The 12,932-nt window shown below is 38.2% G+C and overlaps 1 pseudogene; it reads right to left on the bottom strand.

Annotated features, from left to right (window-relative positions):
- Positions 1 to 4,281: 4,281 nt before the first annotated feature.
- Positions 4,282 to 4,672, bottom strand: LOC125113928 (lymphocyte antigen 6E-like; annotated as a pseudogene).
- Positions 4,673 to 12,932: the final 8,260 nt, after the last annotated feature.

The following is a 12,932-nucleotide window of genomic DNA, read 5'->3' as shown; positions in this document are numbered from 1 at the left end:
ATGAGCCTCTAGGACCATTTGGATTTGTCTCTTTCCATAGTTAAGGATGAACCAAGGATTTTCTTGTGAACAGCTAGAATTATATATTTGGTATTAGATCAAGATTTGTTTTGGATGTGGTAGATATAAAATGCTTGGTTAGGCATCTGAGTAGAGCTAGCAAGAAGGGAGTTAAATATAACAGCATAGATTTAGGGGAAAAGTTTGGGTTGGAGTTTAAATTTTTGGAGTCATCGGCATAGAAATTATATTCAAATCATATGATATTAGGAAAATTATTGCAAAAAGTGTGCATATAAATGGGATGAGATGTCTAAGGGACGAACTTTTGGTCACTCCATAATTAAGAGATCTGGGAGAGGAAGAGAAGCTAGCAATGGAGACTGAGAAGGAACAGCCAGTGCATATGAGGCAAAGGAAAATATGGGGTCCTGAGAGTCAAGTGAATAAGATTTTTTAAGGAGGAAATTGATCAATGTTACATAGAATTAAAGATCTGGATTTGACTATTGACATCGCAGTGAGTCTGTCATAGGTGGCTCTGACATGATTGGATTCAGAAGAGAGGGGAAAGCAAACTTATTAGAGAAAGTTTAAGAAATAATGTGAGATAAGTACCTTGAGACAGAATATTCTTTCTACGAGTTTTGATATATGAAGAAGAGCAGACCAATTGAGTGGTAGTTGGTGGGAAAGTGAGTCTTTGCCTGTTTATGGCCATGATATGGAAGCAGAAGGAAAAAATGATGCCGGAAGAGAGAAATGATGAAATGATGTGCTTAGGAGATGAAAGGGGCTATGGTTTGTTATGCAATTGGAGAAACATGAATGTTCCCTTCACGACCACAGAGGTGCATCTCTAGAAATAAGATCCAATCATCAGTCTTGTTTAGATATAAGGGAAAGAAAAACAACTTTTATTCCACTTAAAATAAATATTAGCCTTAAAAACCAATATTGGAATTATTTCTTTGAAAAAGAAACTTATTATTTAGCACTGATCAAGGCAGTTTCAAAGCAATAGTTATGAGCACAGTTCAGAAATCAACAGGTATATGATTTTGGCAGGACTGCATAAGACTGTAAGCATAAAGGTTTAAATGTATTGTTTATAAATAGTTAGTTCCCTCAGTGTGGAATTGTGTCTGATCCTTTACTTTCTCCTGATAGTGTGATTCCATGTTGAAGGCCACAAATTTGATAGTAATGTCAATGTCTTCATCTTGATTTTTCTAAGCCCCAATATTTCCTGATACATAGTAAGAGTTTAATAAATATTTCCATATAAAATTGAGGAAGTAGAAAAAGGGGGGAACTATCATTTTTGAGGGTCTTTTATATGCCTAACAAGGCTCTCTTTTACTTAACAGAAGACCATCAGCAGAAAGATAAATGTCCAGTTCTTACTCAGAAAATGATGTTAAATACACCAGCCACTAGAGGCAGTAATGTTTCCTCCACTATACTCTTTATGGTCTCATCCTTTACACTGGCTCTGAGGATGAAACTGCTTTGCCACATATTATAATTTAAAGTGGTCATCACTTTCCCATTTCCTGATTTCTTTATTTTCTAAAATCTGCCCTTCACTGACACTCAAACAATCATGTGTCCATAGGTTCTATGTGTATACAGGGTTTATTATTGAATCCTAATAACAGTGAGTATTATGGTAGAGCAATACTGACAACAGCTAAGATGCATTTAAGTGTTTTTTATGTGCAGGTACAGTGTTGGTTTCTTTTTAGGTTTCATTTCATTGCATCTTTACAATAGCCTTATGAATTAAGAATATTATTATCTCTCTTTGACAAATTAGAGATCTGAGACTTAGAGGAATTAGTCTCATGTGCATGGTTACACAGCTGGTCATTAATCTAACTCCAGGGTCTACATTCTTAATCACTACTCCAAGCTAGGGAAAAAGTTTAGGGCATAAGAAAAACAACCAACATGGAAAATTGCCACAGATTCAAATCTACAACAAGTTCACAATGTATTGTGCCTGGAAAAAATATATAGATTATTTTTATTAAAAATAACGTTTTATGTTTATTTTTTTTTAATTGTCTGTACCTGTGGCATGTGGATGTTCCTGGGCCAGGGACTGAACCTGCACTACAGCAGTGATCCAATCTGCAGCACTGACAAAACAGGATCCTTAACCTGTGTTAAGGATCCTTGCATCACAAGGGAATTCTCAAAAAATAATATTTTAAAACAATTTTAGATTTAAGGTAAAGTTGTAAGAATAGCACACAGAATTTCCATATATTCTTCCCCCCAGCTTTTCCTTATACTAAAACCTACATTTTTTAAAAGTGAGAAATACATTTATTCAAGTGAGAAATGAACATTGGTGTGTTACTAGTAATTAAATTACAGATTTTTGGGGGGATTTTACCAGTGTTCCCAGGAATTCCATTTTCTGTTCCAGCATCTGGTCTAGAGCATCATGCTGCATTTAGTCATCATATCCCCTTGTCTCCTCCAATTTGTGACAATATATTTTTTTTCTTGTGACGTGTTTGAAAATTACTGATCATGTATTATATAGTGACCCTCAATTTGGGTTTATTTAATTTTTTCTCATGATTAACCTGAAAGTATGGATTTTGAAGGAAACTACCAAAGGTGAAATATTCTTCCATCTCATTCTATTAGGGAGTAAATGATATCATGTACTAGTTACCTGTGGTATTAACCTTGATCACTAGGCTAAGGTAGTGTCTGCCAGTAAAGTCACTCTTATCCTCTTGCTATACTCTATATGTTAGAAGTGAGTCACTAAGTCTAGCCCACTCTTAAGAGAATGACAGTTATACTCTAAATCCTGGAGGAGGAAATTTGAAAATTTTGTGGACTTACATTAAAAGCAACATAGTCATCAATAAGTATTTTGTAGGATATGCTTAGAGGATATGTTATATTCCTATTTTCCTTCAAGTGTAATCCATTAATTTTACCATTCATCAATGGGTTTTGTTTGCAACATTTCTATTGTAACATTCTAATGGTGATTTTTCTATTTCTCTATATTATTTAGAATTATTTTCTTTGGGGGGAACAATGCTTTATTATTATTATTATTTATAGTTATTTCCCCAATACAATCTTTTTCTACTGTATAGCATAGTGACCCAGTTACACATACATGTACACATTCTATTTTTGCACATTATCATGCTCCATCATAAGTGACTAGACATAGTTCCCAGTGCTACACAGCAGGATCTCATTGCTAATCCATTCTAAAGGAAATAGTTTGTATTAACCCCAAGCTCCCTAACCACCCCATTCCCTTGCCCTCCTCCTCGGATACCACAAGTCTATTCTGTAAGTACATGATTTTCTTTTCTGTGGAAAGGTTCATTTGTGCCTTATATTAGATTTAAGTGATATCATATGGTATTTGTCTTTCTCTTTATAATTTACTTCACTCAGTTCTTATTTATGGGAGATTTTTTTTCCCTTCCCTTTAATTTTATGTCTTTAATTATTTGCTTATATGTGTATGGACTCATAAAATTAGTTTTATTTTTTGAGTTGTAATCCAGGATTACAATTATTTATTTTGTTCTTCAGACTGTTCCATCTTTGGCAATTTGGAGTTCTTTCAGGTTGAATTTGGGGGGGTGGGGTGGGAACATTTGTGTTTGAAGCACCAAAGCAGCAGGAGGGTTCCAGGGTTGGGGGTGGAACTTGAGGGAGTTGGGGACATATTCTTGTGTCAATAGCCTAGACCTGGGAATGTTGGAACCCTTGCATCCAAGATGTCTGTGCTTGAAATGAAATGAGGTGTGTGAAGGGATGCCTGGGGAAAGGGACTTTGTGTTGGCACCTGGAACTCTAGGGGCTGCTGATGCTGGGCTCCAAAACTTACTCCCACCCCTTCCCCCAAACTTGGCCACATGCTCACATATGCCTGGCAGAGCAAATGGACCACACTGCCTGCCTGCACAGCACATTTTCCATCCTTGGGGGCAAACAGGAGCAGGCCTAGGTGTGTCCCTGAGACTTGCTTCTGACTCTAGGACCCACAGGCTTGGTTCTCAGATTCCTCCAAGGAAGGCTAACCCAGAAGTAAGGGCAGCTATCAGGTGTAGAGGCAGGGAGCAGACTTGCCTGTAGAGTTCCAGGGCCCTGGGGGTGCAGTCAGCAGGGTGGAGAGTCATCTTCAAGATCCTCTTGGATATAGAGGGTCTTGGATTTCCTTTATTCCTGAGCTTCAGGAGTCTGGGCTGGACTCAGGAGCCCGGGCTGGACTCAGGAGCCCAGGGGTTAGGGGCCGAACTTCAGCAGAGCCAACAGTAGGCTGAGAAAGAGCCTGAGGCCCAGCATGGTGGCACTGGCCTGCAGTCTTCTGTTGGCCACACTGATATTTTACAGGAAGCTCTGGCAGCAGGGAGTGCCCACAGATGCCACACCAAGACTGAGTTAAGGCCAGGGCAGATTGGGGAGCAGCCTTTGTTCAGGGTATAGCCAAGTCCCCCACATTCACAATGCCACCAGGTACAGAGATGGTCATGCAGCAGTTGTCCAAATTGGAGTAGAGAGTGGGGTTCAGGCATTAAAAATTGCTGTTCTTATTCCTGCAAGAGAGGCATACCAAGGAGTTGGCTTGTTCCACACCTAGGAGGGCAGCCAGCAGCACTGGCAGGAAGGACTTCATTCTGGAGGGTACATGTGTCCCATCTGGGACCTCAAGAAGTCAAAGAAGTGAGTCTTGCTTACTGGCCTACAGCTGGATGCAGGTCTTCAGACTGGCAGCATGGCCCAGCCTGTGCCAGAGCCTGCAGCAACTCGCAGTGGATTCAGGATCTTTCTGACATGTCCCTATAATTTTTTTTTTCACTTTCTTACTTTGGGCACTATATGATACTCCAGGTGCATCTTATATTTTTCTGTTCCAACTCTTTCTCTAAGGGGACCTAGTTCTGTTCTTTTGGAAAAAAGTGTTTAGAAGCCAAGATCAAGGTCCGTGGTATACTCATTACTACTGAGGTATAAGCATTTCTAGGCCCTTTCAGGAAATAGAGCTAGGGAAGAAATGTGTGTTTACTAACCCACATATATAAACATATCTGTTTTTATTTATTTTAATATTTGTTCTTTTATCTCCAACTCTATTATAACATTCATAAGCCCATTTTCTCACTTTGTGACTTTTTTGTCTTATAGTGAGAAAGCTAGATTTCAGTCTATTTACTTATTTTTTGGTTTTTATTTTTGTTTTTGTCTTCCTGTCTTTTCTAGGGCCACACCTGTGGCATATGGAGATTCCTAGGCTAGGAGTCTAATTAAAGCTATAGCCGTCGGCCTGTGCCAGAGCCACAGTAACACAGGATCTTAACCACATCTGTGACCTACACCACAGTTCACAGCAATGCCAGATCCTTAACCCACTGAGTGAGGCCACTGGCAAGGCCAGGGATCGAACTCGCAACCTCATCGTTCCTAGTTGGATTCATTAACTACTGAGCCACAACAGGAACTCCACTTATTTATTTAACTTTATATATATTTAAAGTAGTTTCCACAATTGTGAACTCTTTGAGAAACAGACTTACTAGATAGAGTATGCTGTTAACATATTTTTATATTTAGCTGTAGAATATCTAGTCAAACACAGTTTTCCAAAATTATTTAGGACAGCCTTTTCCTCCCACCTCCTTCAACCAAAAAAACCACCCTCTTCCCCTAACCCCACTTACTCTTTTTTCCTCCTACTTTGAACACAAGGTACCCAGGGCTGCCTACTGACCTGGATCAGGATTTGGTCCAGGTTGGCAGATTATGGGGCTTTTCAGGAAGGCAATAAGGGCACAGTTGGAGCAGCTAGTGTTCACAATGTGACTTGAATGTGTAGTATGGGTCATGATGGAAAAGTAGGGAGAGGATGTGCTTGGATGCTCTGGTTGTCAGAGGCAGTTCAGAAGACATCAGAATCAGGCTTAAGGCACTGCTGCCAAGACCACTGTTCCAGAAGCCAAATCTCACTCAGGATCTTGGGAGCTCAATGGGGGTGACAAGGGAGTCTTGGAATGAGAAACACCTGGGTACTCTGTGTGCCTGAATCCTCTGGTTTCAGAGGTCTGGAAATTGGCTCCCTTCACCTATCTTGGGAGCTCAATGGGGGTGACAAGGGAGTCTTGGAATGAGAAACACCTGGGTACTCTGTGTGCCTGAATCCTCTGGTTTCCAGAGGTCTGGAAATTGGCTCCCTTCACCTATCAAACAAACCCCAGACCTTCCTGTGACAGCCCAGTTAGAGTTTCAGTGGTGCCTCCCCCACCCAGAGAGGTGTGGGATCTTGGCTATGTTCTAGGGGCTATGCAAAGGCCAGGCTGCTTGAGACCAGATCAAAGGAGGAAATTGCCTATGCTTCCCATTTTCATGGCCTTTTTTTGTTTTGTTTTGTTTTTTGCTTTTTTTTTAGAGCCGCATCTGTGGCATATGGAGGTTCCCAGGCTTTGGGGCTAATTGGAGCCACAGTTGCCAATCTACACAACAGCCATAGCAACACCAGATCTGAGCCACATCTGCAGCATACAGCTCAGCTCACAGAAATGCCAGATCCTCAACCCACTGAGTGAGTGAGGCCAGGGATCGAACCTGCAACCTCATGGTTCTTAGTTGGATTTGTTTCTGCTATGTCACAATGGGAACTCCTTCATGGTCTTTTCATCAGCAATGCTATTTTTGTTCTCTGTTTTCATAGTTATAGAAAAAGTCCCTTGACTTTTTATCTGCCAATATCTATTATCATCTCATCTGCATTGGTTTAATTTTATGTTACAAACCATAGTGTGTTCTTGCAATAATTGTCAAAAACAAAATAAAAAAATTCTATCTACAATTGCAAATTTTTTTAAAATAATTATGACACTTCTAAGATATCAAAATTGAATATTATAGTTTTGGCAACTTAACTTCTGTATTATTTAGGGATGAGTATGGTCACATATAACAAAAAAAAAATTAAACCTGAATTAAAAGTGCCATACAATGGATAGAAGCTCTCACATAAAATATTCAAAGGACAGAGCTAGTAGGGTAGCTTCAGAGAAGAATCAGGCTCCTAGCTTCCTTCTAACTTGCTCCTCCTTTAGCATCAACAAATAGCTTCATGCTCAAGAATTGTTGCTTACTCTCCAGCCATCACATCTTTTAGGAAACTCCCCAAAAGTTGTGCTTCATACTTTTGCCCACAGCGCATTAGCCGCAATTTATAAATCTTTTTGCAAAAAGATCTGTGGAATATCTGTTCTTTGTAGCCATGTGCCCTCTTAAATTCTTGATTTTGTTTTCAATTAACTAACCTTGGAGAAATGATGATATATTGGTCAATAGAATTTTCTAAAACTCCTTCCAAGAATTTATGCTAGTATTCCTCTAGCATTTTTAAAATCTCAGTGAGATCTTCAAATGCAATGACTACTCCTTTTCATTACCTATCATACTCCTTATGTACAGTTTCCCTCTTTAAGCCAAGAACCAATAGTTTGATTTTTTTCCAGTTCCAGTGGACTAAGTATAATTACTCCAGTCATAGGTTAACTGTTACCTTTCTCAAAGATTTCTCATCTATAATCATTCCCCCCAGGGTTATTAATTCCTTGTGATTTATTTGATTATGCCTATAAACATAAAAACATATCTTAGAAGGGGCAGGATCAAGATGGAGAAGTAAAATGTGGCACTCATCTCCCACAAACACATTAAAAAAAATCTATATGTAGAATGATTCACGCCGAACATCTACTGAATGCTGGCAGAAGACTTAAAACCTCAAAAAAGGGCAAGAAACTCTCCATATAACTGGGTATAACAAGAGGAAAAATAAAAGAGGGGGAGAGAAAGAAAGGAATCAGGACAAGACTATAACTCCTGAGAGGGAGTAGTTAAGGAGGAAAGGAACTCACACTTTGGGAAACCATCTAACTGATGGGGAGATCAGCTGAGACAGAGGGACCTCAAAGACTTAGAGAAAAGTGCAGCAGCTGGATTGAGGAAGGCAAAGCAGAGAAAGAGCCGCACAGACCATCAGTACTACCTCCACGGACACCACAGCTTGAGATGCTCAGAAGGGGGCTTAATGCTCCAAAGCAGCCTCAGGCTCTAGAGGTCAATTCTGGGGAGAGGACTAGGGTTGGTTTGCGGGGACAGCCTGAGGGGCCTAGGGAGAAGTGCTCCAAGGGCTGGGTAGCAGAGTATCACAGCTGAGGGAAACTGGGAGGAGTTTTGGGCCTATGGAAGAAGAAATTCACCATTGTCGGGGAGGGCAAGAAGAGGAAGGGTGGACTGCCATAGAAATATCCTTCTATACACATGTATAGAGTCTTGGAGGGTGGGGCTATGGTTGGCAAGTCTCTCTTGCACGGACTACTGGCAGCAGGGCCAAAACACCACAGTTCTCTCTGACTCCAGAGGTGGGCTTGGCCTGCCACCACTAGGGGCCTTTGAAAAGGCACCATCTGTGGCTTCAGTCACCTCAGAGGTCAACAAAGAGCAAGGCACTATGACTGAAGACCACCCCTTGTTGCTTTCACTCCCCTGGGAATGCAAAAACAGTGCTGCTGCCATTGCCAAATGCTCTGGGTACCACCTACACCTGACTGAGGATCACTGGCACATCCCAGGGTATTGAAACTAGAACCAGCCTGAAACATTTTCCCTTGGGTCCTTGACACTGTCAAGGGCCCAGCAACCAGGAACAGGCTACTAGGCCTTCCCATTTCCCCCATCTCCCTGGAAGCATGTGGAACAACATATCAAGGGGATAACAGCCTGTACACCCTGGAGAAAGAAAGAACAAGCACCCAAACCAAAAGCAACCCTCATGCCAAAAATAAATTTTAAGCACTCACAAAATACCCAGGGGCATTCTCACATATAAATAGCCCATCAAGACTACAGTGGTTTTTATTCCCTAAACTCACAGAATAAGAAAATTATAAGCAAAGTGAAGATGCTCAGAAAACATTCCCAGAAAAAGGAGCAGGAGAATTCCCCTGAAGAAGCAAATGATAAAACAGACCACTGCAATCTAACAGACACAAAGTTCAAAGGGGAAATAGTGAAAACATTGAAGAAATCAAGAGCAAATATGAAGGATTTAAGAGCAGATATGAACAGTAATGCAGATTAATTTTTAAAAAAAGGAAATAGAAAGTATAAGAAGGAGGCAAAAAAAATTAGAAAATTCATTTGTAGAGATACATGCACGGAAGAGCAGAATGAATAATGAAGAGGAACAAGTTAGGCACTTGGATGATAGAATAATATGTCATAAAATAAGGACAGCAGATAGAAAACAAAATGAAAAAAACACAAAAGCAAAATAAGAGATCTATGGGATAATATAAAGTGGGACAATCTCACATAATAGAGATTCCAGAAGGAGAAGAGAAAGAAAAAGGGATTGAAAATATATTTGAACAACAACAACAACAACAACAACAACAAAGTAAAGGAGTTCCCGTCGTGGCGCAGTGGTTAACGAATCCGACTAGGAACCATGAGGTTGCGGGTTCGGTCCCTGCCCTTGCTCAGTGGGTTAACAATCCGGCATTGCCGTGAGCTGTGGTGTAGGTTGCAGACGCGGCTCGGATCCCGTGTTGCTGTGGCTCTGGCGTGGGCCAGTGGCTATGGCTCCGATTCGACCCCTAGCCTGGGAACCTCCATATGCCACGGGAGCGGCCCAAGAAATAGCAACAACAACAACAACAACAACAATAATAACAACAACAACAAAAAAAAAAGAAAGAAAATATATTTGAAGAAATTATATCTAAAAATTATCCATTTGTAAAGAAAACAGATATCAAGATACAGGAAGCACAGAGGGCCCCAAACAAATTGAACATAAATAAGCCTATACAAAGACATATTATAATAAAAATTGCAAAAGTTTAAAAGAGGGTTATAAGGGCAGCATGAGAAAAACACAGTGTTAATTATAAGGGAACCCCCATAAGGCTCTCAGCTGATTTTTTTAAATAGAAACACTATAGGCCAGAAGAGAGTGTGCAAGATATTTTCAAATTCTAAAAGGGAAAATTGTGCAGCCAAGAATACTCTGCCCAGCAAGAATATAACTTAAAATAGGAGAAATATGCCCAGCAGGAATATAACTTAAAATAGGAGAAATAAAGAATTTATTCAACAAACAAAAACTAAAAGAGTATGTAAATACTAAACCCATTCTAAAAGAAATACTGAAAGAGTTCCTCTGAATAAAAAATAAGACATAGGATAGAAGAAATCACAATTGGAAAGTAATCACATAAATAAACCAATATACATATATAAAGGAAAAAAATATATCATAAAACTATCACAAAAAGAACAGCAAAAAGATAAACATGAAGATGTTAAAAAAGGACATCAAAATAATAAAATGTGGAAATTAAGAAAACCTAGATTTTTTTTTTTTTTAAGAATGGTCAGCCTATATGACCATCTGGCTAAAGCAAGCAAATACAGGAAGCAGTTAACATGCAGGACAAGTACAAATCAAAACCAAACAATACATTCACAAAAACTAAAAAGACAGGCACAAGCATAAAATAAAAGGAAATCATCCAACCAAAAAAGAGAAAGACAAAGGTAAACATAAAATCATCTGTAAAACAAAAGTTTAAAATGGCAATAAATACATATTTATCAATAACTACCTTAAATATTAATGAATTGAATGCTCCACTCAGAAGACATAGAGTGGAAGAATGGAATAAAGAAAAAAGAGCCCTCAATATGCTGAGCCTAAGAGACTCATCTTAGGGCAAAGGACACATATAAGAAAGTGAAGAAATGGGAAAAGATATTTCATGTGAATAGGGAAAAAAAAAAGGAAAGTAGGAGTCACAATACACACAGACAAAATAGACTTTAAAATGGAGGCCATAAAGACAAAGAAGGAAACTGTTTAATCATAAAAGGATCAATTCAAGAAAAGGCTATTACACTTCACAATATATATGCCCCTTGGATAGGGGCAGCCAAATGCATATAACAAATGCTAAAAGACATAAATGGAGTGATTGATGGGTATATGGGAATACAGTAACAGTAGAACATTACACCCCACTACATAAATGGACTGATCCTTTAGACAGAAAATCAATAAGGCAACAAAGATCTTAAATGAAACAATACAACAGTTAGACTTCTTTGATATTTTCAGGACATTACATACAAAAAATTTAGAATATATATTATTTTCAAATGCACATGGAACATTCTCAAGGATTGACCACATGTTGGGGGACAAGACTAACCTCAACAAGTTTAAGAGTGTGAAAATTATTTCAACTATCTTCTCTGACCATAATGACATGAAACTATAAATCAACCACAGGAAAAGAAAAGAGAAAAAAACTGACTTCCTGGAGACTAAACATGCTACCAAAAAAAAAAAAAAAAAGAATAAGTCAAAGAAGTATTTAAAAAAATACCTCAAGACAAATGATAATGCAAACACAACAAATTCAAATCCTTGGATGCTGCAAATGAAGTTCTTAGACGGAAGTTCATAATGAAATAGGGCTTCTGCATAAAAGAAGAAAAATCTGTAATCAACAACATAAGCTACCACCTAAAAGAATTAGAAAAAAAGAACAAATGAAACCTAAAGTCAGAAGGAGGAAGGAAATCATAAAGATCAGATGGAAATCAATAAAATAGAGATTTAAAAAACAATAGAAAAAATCAATAAAACCAAGAAGTGGTTCTTTGAAAGGTTAAACAAAATTGACAAAGTTCTGGCCAGACTCACTAAGAAGATGAGAGAAAGAACTGAAATGAAGAAAATATGAAAAGAATGGGTGGAAGTCTCAGCTGCAGAAATACAAAGAAAAATAAGAAAATACTATAAACAATTATATGCCAGCACATTTTATAACCTAGAAAAAATAGACAACTTTCTAGAGACATACAGCTGGCCAAAACTTAATCCAAAAGAAAATACATCAATTGTAAAGACCTATCACTAGAAGTGAAATTGAATATATAATAATAACACTCCCTACAAACAAAAGTCCAGGACCAGATGGATTTTCAGGTGAATTCTACCAAACAGGCAAAGAAGAGCATATACCCATCCTTCCTTAACTTTTCCAAAAGGTTGAAGAAGGAGAAACACTCCCAAAGATATTTTATGAAGCCATCATCACCCTAATACAAAAAACAGACAAAAATACTACCAAAAAAGCAAATTATAAACCAATAACTATCAAGAATATAGATGCAAAAATTCCCAACACAATTTTAGCCAACCAAACCCAAAGACATACAAAAAAGACCATACACCACCACCAAATGGGATTCATCCCAGGTTCACACGGATGGATCAACATATGGAAATCAAACAATGTTATACACCATATTAACAAAAGAAAAGTCAAAAGCCATATGATCATCTCAATAGAAGCAGTAAAAGCACTTAACAAAGTCCAACATCCATTCATGATAAAAATTCTTACCGAAGTGGGTTTAGAAAGAACATGACTTAACATGATAGAAACAATTTATGACAATCTCACAGCCAATATAGTACTCAACAGAGAAATGCTGAAAACCTTCCCACTATAATCTCGAACAAGACAAGGATGCCAACTCTCTCCACTTTTATTCAACATACTTTTGGAGAAAAGTTTCAACAGACCTCACAGAAATACAAAGGGTCATAAGAGACTACTGCATGCAACTATATTCCAATAAAATGAAAAACCTAGAAGAAATGGACAGTTAGAAAAATACAATCTTCCAAGATTAAACCAAGACAAAATAGAAAAGATAAATGTACTATTAACAAGTACTGTTAATAAGTACTATTAACAATTACAGTACTATGAATAAGTACTGTAATTGAAACTGTGATTAAAAAATCTCTAAAAAACAAAAGTCCAGGACCAGATGGCTTCACAGGA

Source organism: Phacochoerus africanus, chromosome 14, assembly GCF_016906955.1.
Source record: "Phacochoerus africanus isolate WHEZ1 chromosome 14, ROS_Pafr_v1, whole genome shotgun sequence".
NCBI lineage: Eukaryota > Metazoa > Chordata > Mammalia > Artiodactyla > Suidae > Phacochoerus > Phacochoerus africanus.
This window is presented reverse-complemented; position numbering and strand designations above follow the sequence as displayed.